General features: G+C 34.3%; 1 pseudogene; it reads right to left on the reverse strand.

Annotated features, from left to right (window-relative positions):
* Window positions 1-1,892: 1,892 nt before the first annotated feature.
* LOC111370076 lies at window positions 1,893-6,882 on the reverse strand (annotated as a pseudogene).
* Window positions 6,883-7,543: the final 661 nt, after the last annotated feature.

Raw genomic sequence — 7,543 nt, forward strand, 5'->3', positions numbered from 1 at the left:
TGATTAGGGAATAATGATGGTAAGAGCTTCATTCGTAAGAATGATTGCTAGGGCCCCATGGTGGGCGCCAAATTGTAGCTGATAAATTCTACAATTGAGAAAATCGGGTCGATCAGGCCATCAGCAATCCTGCAAAACTCAAGAAGTAGAATAAAGGACTGCAAAAGATCTTAAGAGAACACCGTTATGGTGCCAGTGGAAGACCCTCCGATGGTTAAGTCAGTAAAGCTTGTCAAAAATTATACGAATGCTAAATGAAAAGTAAAAGGAAATAATTTAAGAGTAGAGTAGAGAGGTTAAAATACCTAAATGTTTGACTAACCATAGAATTTATAGGAGTGAAATAACCATCTAGGCGGAATTTGCGAGGGCTTTCAAGATTTTGTAGTTGGTTAGAGCTAAATCTAATTAGATCTATTCGGTTGAGATATACAAGTTGTTTACAAATAACTCCAACTTGATCTGGTCAAATCATAACATGATTTATCTTGATGAATAAATTATTGGAGGTTTCAAATTTGAACGTGGGTCTTGGACCGTGCATTCGGATCAATTGGCCCGTCTGTGAGCCTTATTTTATGACTTGAGCCGCTTAGGCTATTGGATTAATTTTTACCATTTCAAGTAGTTTGTCTAAATGAATAATAATTAGGAAATAGGAATTATGAATTATGTGATTCAAATTTTCATTTTTTCAAAATAATATATAAATTACCTTATAGTTATCCAAAAATAGTCTTATTTCATGTTTATTTACCTCCAAGTTTTAAATTTTCATGACTAGAGTAAAAAAAAACAAGTACAGTTATGAGTACAAAAAATTTCTCTGCATTCACTGATAGGTATTAAATCGACGTAAATTTGTCAAAGCCATTATCTTGGTTAGATTTTTAGAAATTTTTTCTCAATGACATTTCTAAAATCATAAATCATACATAATTAAATCTTCTCTATAAATTAAAATGGAGATTTAAACTATTTGTATGAAATGAATCACCCTGTACAAGTTATAGAAACCCTATAGCTTAATGGTAACGAAGGCCTAGCGACACTTGCCTAACAACTTAAAATGCGTCTTAATTTCATTGCACCACCACGTAAATTGGTGTCTAAACACGCCTAGTTCCAAGTAACATTACTCAAGTTCATGATTATAACTTGCAATTACATTTACAGAGACAGCAAATTGCCTTGCCAAATAATTGACTACCGCTATTGTAACCTCAAAAACAGTAAATTTGTATTGTGCTTAAAAGAATAATCATGGTTAAGGTTGTACGCCATTGATAGGCATATGATTAGATTCTTAGATGTATATCAGCAATTCAGCTCAACTCGTAAACAATCGCCATAATCTCTAATAAATTTGAGAAAAAACAAAGAATACAGTACCATTCTTAACCAATAATCAGTTTATTCCCCTTCTTGGATGCGAAGTATGCAGTAAACAATATACGTTTTCTTTTCCAATTGTACATGCAATACAAAGTCCACTGATTGTCCACCTACTATTCATATGCATATGCACGGTTTATTGACACTAAGCGTGTTTGGTACATAGTGCCAAATAACATTAGAAAGTTCAAACTTTTTATTCTTTGCAATTCAGTCCTTAGTCCTTCGTGCTTCACACCAAACATCGCAAAACTATCTCAGAGGAGGCACAATTGTGTGATTAACACCCAACTTTCTGCAGAAAATTACTATATGGCACTTCCATTGATGATAGTAATTCGAGTTCTACAGAAGGGAATTTATATAGACCAAAACTTACATAACTATATCGCAGCTGGGATATATGGAGGGGAAAAAAATTCAGAGGCATGTGCTGATAAAACTAAGAGAGATTCTTATAATAAATTTTTGAAAGGACAGAGGCATTCATATTGCACTTAGGTTTGGTCGGTTTTGGATGCTTTCAATTTCTTGAGCCGCTTGCAGAGGTAGGTCTGCTTTAGCCCCCATTCAGCTTCCATTTCATCTCATCAAATTAAATTAAATTTTTCTATCTCCTATTTTCAATCATACAATTTTCAATAAAATAATATTACACGTAAATCGAAAACTTTTCATTCTTTTACAACCATACATTTAAAAAAAAAAAAAAAAACACTATCCCCCCAATATAATAAAAATTAATGGGAGGCCAAAGGGGGTTTAATTTTTCTCGAGGAGCAACAATCTGTTCTTGTCTGCGCATCTTGAGTTGAGGCATGTTTTCTCTTGCTTGATTTACTTCTTCATGAACTTTCCCGAGAGGAATGATTGGATAAATTTTGTTTCAAATGATAAATTTCAAATTTCAAAACATATGCCAAAAGAAGGCATTTGCACACTTTCTGCTTCTTCTCATCGAATCGCTTGACCTCGAGTATTATTCATGTTAGAATTCACATACTAATCCCGGTTTAAACTATTACTGAACTTGGAATTGAGTGATGATATAGAGCTATGTGACGTTAACCAAATGATTTTTCCAAGGAAATTTGGCATCAGCTAGTGATTCGATCTGATCAATATTTTTCTTCTTTGACCTTTCAGATAATTCTACAGCACGACGAAGAGAAAAAATGCACACCCCTACAGGCACATGTACGTCAACACCTTGACCATTGTGTAAGAAAATAACAGACATTATGGATACTGTAAATATAATTTATCCTTTTGTCTAGATTGAAGGTTCACCAGTATGTAGGTTAAAAATTCCATGGAATAACAAGCAGTTGTACAAACTATAAAGCTTTTTATAGTCTTCAAAAGAACTTATCAAAGTAAAATTCCTACTTATCTGGGTCGGCTATATGGGCATTTTTTTCATTCCACTCTCTCCTGAGTCATCTTCAAGAATCAATCCCATAAGGAAACTCCTAAAAAATAAGTGCAAGGAGTTTAGAGTCATTGTCCAGTGAGGCATAATATGCACTGGTTATCCTTGGGGGAAAACATCTCCTAATAATGGAAATTACATAAACTTAGAGGTGAAGAATTGTCCTAGATTTTAGGTATTCAATATTTATAATCAAATGCTCTGAATTTTCCAGGATATGACCTACTATTAATTTGCTTAACCTCAATGAGAAGGGTACTCAGCAAATTCATGCAAAAGACATCACATGAATTACCTAGGAAAGAGAACTTCCCTCACAAAACGCTTATGTTCACTCCTGTCTATTGTATCATCTGTCCGGCCAAGCCCTGTGGCTTTCATATTGGGCAAAGTATCATCATAGTCACCAACTTCATTACGAGCTTCATGTGTAACAGTATCATGCCCTTGAGGTAACTGGGGCTCATCATGACCCTTCCGGAAAAAATCAACACAGTACTTCTCATTTGTCTTCCTCTTAGAAAGATTGCCCCTCACCAGCTTATTGTATCACTTTGCTTTTCTCTCTAAAGCTGCATAACTTGCTGACCCGTCATTAACAGCTTTTAGCCAGAGCTTGTCTCTGAAATAGACCGAGTAGCTATTATTCATCTAATTTCAGCACCAGCGATCCAATTAAACAAACAGACAGTTTGATACAACCCGTCCCGAATCACCTTAGTGGACTCGACACATGTCGTGCACTAATGGTAGATACCAACTGAGCATCGGATCCACCATTAAGGCGACCTTGACTTGCTTGACTGAAAAATATTTTTAACATAATTTTGATAGAGTTTCCCCTGAAATACGAACTAAAACTACCTTAACAATTACCAATTTTCCTCAAATCAATACATATAATATAAAACAAGGTACACCAGCCCCTCAAAATCCAAATTGTTCAAATAGAATACTAGCAAATTGATAATAACTTTACTCTACAACCAAAGGTCCCCAAACGTACTAAAGATATCAAAAGTTAATCAGATAAAGTAGGCTATACAACTACTGACGTGTGGCTCAATTAGGTGAATTGACATGCTCCAAGACTGCTCAACTCTGCTGCTATCTGCTCAGAAAAAAGGTAGCAAAATATGAGCTTGTAATTCAGTGAGTTGATGGTTTGCAAATAAGTATACTTTTCTCATTTATACATATTTTCTGAAAATTCCTACTCCATTGAAACTTTAAGAAATTCCGAAATCTGGTAACGCTTTTTAAAATCAAATATGAATACATTATAAAATTCTTTGTTCATCATTCTAGATAAGTAACTGTAAAATGTAACGAATATAAATAACATAACATCGTGAAAATCTATGAAATATTGCTGCTAATCAATACTATAAGGTGAAAGCTTTAATCTGAGAACTGAATAGACTAAATTCTATAATTTGAAATCTGATAAGCTGTAGAAATACTGAAAAATCACACCAAAAAGGTACCCAATAAATAGCCTTACTCATGTACAGAGTAATCTCGATGTACAAGGTAGAGCCATTCAAATCCTATATTCTGACAATCTGGCTATACGTACGCAAAGCTTCCCCAAAGGCCAATCACCCTAGTACACGTCCCAAAGCCTATGTGTGTACGAGAGTGTGTCCCAAAGACCTCTGATAATCTTGTCGTACACTATTGAAACGCATTCACAATAGTGCAGAGCGGGTAAAATCACCATAACTAATCATACATTGTGGATACATATTCACACCAGTGCAGACTGGGGTAAAATCACTTGGGTACTTTCTGGTGGTTTTAAAAATAACTTAGCTCTACTGAAACATTTATATTCAAATAACATACTAATCAAATGATTTAATTGAACTGAATTTAACTTTAAATAAATGATTATAAATCCACTTTATTTTAAAAATCATGCTGTCAAATTAACTATATGAAATAATAAATTTCCTAATCTAACATAAATTTAATAAATATTTATTTATGAAAAATAAGTTTTATATCCATTCACCAAGTTATGGACTGATCTTGATTTCAATCTTCTCGTCATCTCCTAAAATATGATACAAGATAACCAATTTAACCACCACCCTACCAAGTATCCTTAACTTTTAACTACGAAATACTCGACTTCTCGACACTTGGATATATTCTTTAATTTCCTTCACAATTGGAACTAATTCTACCTTCTAGTCCTTTCATTAAAATCTAATTCATCCAAATAATTTTCAGTCCAAACATAAAAATAATTCCTTCTTCCAAACTAGTAAAACTAATAATTATAATTTAACCAATTTAATTTTCCATCTTGCTCCATAAATTCATGCCTTCAAATGAGTATTTCATCTCTACAATTATTCCTGTTAACTATATTCATTCAAAAACCCAAATAAAAACTCAAGATTTTTTTTTTCCAAAATTGGTATTTCATACCTTAATATAAGTAGCCTTCCCAATTCAAAAATATTGGCTTGCAAACATATCCCTTCCTTCAATCTGGAAATTAAACCAATAAATCACAACCCTAAAAAAATTAAGCATAAAACATACCAAGAAATTTGTTAAACTGAAGATGAAAATGGAATAGCCAACCCTACCTCTTTTCCTTTCTTTTTCCTTTTCCTTTTCCTTTTTCCTTTCTTTCTTTTCTTCTCTCTCTTTCCTTTCTCTTTTCTTTCTTTCTTCTCGATTTTTCTAGCTTCTCTGCCTCGTTTCCAGATTTTTGTAGGTATATATCAATTGAAAATGGCTAAATAGTTGAGCATTTGACAATTGTAATCCACTAATGCCCTCATTTGCATTCAAGTCCTCCACTTCCATATAACATCACATTAAATCCTTAACTTCCATTGGATATAAAATCTACCCACTTTACTTTGAATAATATATAAGTAAATCTCCAAAAATTAATTTTTATCCATCTTAAACCTTAAAATATTGACAATTTATAAAATAAACCCCAATAAAATAATTTGGTCAATTAAGTCCCAATAAAATTATTTATTTCATTTAAGTCCCTATCTGACTTTGACTTGAAAATTCAACTCTTGACTTTAACTAAAAATGAGGGGTGTGACCCAGTTAATTATGTGCAAACTCTTTCTCCACCTCCTTTTCCTGGACATGCAAGTAAAACACTACATTTAACCAAATAATGGTTGGTTTCACTAGTAAACATCGAAACCTCAATTGTCGAGATTTTCGGTAATCTTCCCGTGATGACATGCCACATGAGGTTTTTATTCCCAACAAGGATGGAAGCTGGGGTTTTGGGGATTTGTTAGGACTTAAGATTTCAAATCCACCAAACCTGTAAATCCAAGACCCTCATTGCTTCCACTACTCACACAATCAAAATCCATTTCAAAAACTGCATTTAACATCTGTATGAATAAAATTGCATGGCTAGGAACTACAATCAAATAACTTACACAAAAAGAAAGGGGGGGCTTCAAGTTGGAAATAAATATTCGCCTTCCAGGGTGGAAGCATATAAGTAAAATAATTAGCTTCATCTTATATGTATATATACATAAACATATACATATATACATATACATATGTATGTATATATATCTATACATATGTATATAAATTTGTGTGTGAGTGTGTGATATTGTTTTTTTAGCACATAGTTATCCCTCCATCCAAATACTCGTAAATTCCAATCAAATAATGAATTACTAATTACAGTGATATCCAAATTAACATTGTAAAAAAGATAATTTAACGTGCTAGGATGCACGGGCATTTTCACCGGAGTTCTTATGCGAGAAGGGATCGTGAGCGGAGATCTTCTTCTTGGCGTTGAGGACCTCACGGTGGTGACCCTACTAATTATCTGCCGAGTGGATGGGCTCTTTAGATTGGCGCTTGGATTCTTCTGGTGACTTGTAGAGTTGCGCCTTAAGCTCGAGGATTGAGGAAGGCCCAATGTCCTTGATAGCCTGATGCTTTCTGGGCAAGATCGAGGATTCCTTTATCTATCCCAATGACTCCACCACCACCCTCTTCTTCGACGCATTCCATTGTACCCCTTCTTTCTCCATTCCCTCTTCCTATGGTTTGTAGCAGGAAATGTTGGTCTTCTATTTGAATTGAGTATTTTAATGGACACTTCCCTATAATTTATGTTGATAATGCCTTTACCTTTAAATTATATAGTGATGGCAACCAACGGGTTCAGGGGTGGGGCCCCACCCCGTTTCCCCCAAACTCGACAGGGCGGGACGGGGACGAGACAACTTTTTGCCCCGTTTAATTTTTTTTATTTTTATATTTTCAAAGTTTCAAGTTACGTTATTATTATAGAATAAAATACAAATTCAAAATGAATTTTTTACGGGTGAATTGTCTAGAAATAAAATTATTTTTTATTTTTTCCCTTCACGGGATAGGTTCAGGGCGAGGCATCCTCGCCCCCCCCCCCCAACAGGGCGATTTTTTTTACCCCATTCAGGACGCGCCCCACCGCCATCCCTAAAATTATGTCAAGGGAAAATTACAGCAGCGGTCCCTAACCTTTTCTGTTTTTATAGACTTTACCCTTACCTTCATTTTGTGTCAGCAAAGGTTCCTAACCTTTTATAAATATGCACTTGAGGTCTACCTGAACAGAAACCGGCTAAAACATCCAATAATTTCAAGGAATTTTCCCGATCAACTGATAGTGTTTTGAACGGTTTCTGTCTAAATAGATCTCAGGTACAT

This window comes from Olea europaea, chromosome 21 (genome assembly GCF_002742605.1).
Source record: "Olea europaea var. sylvestris chromosome 21, O_europaea_v1, whole genome shotgun sequence".
Lineage (NCBI taxonomy): Eukaryota > Viridiplantae > Streptophyta > Magnoliopsida > Lamiales > Oleaceae > Olea > Olea europaea.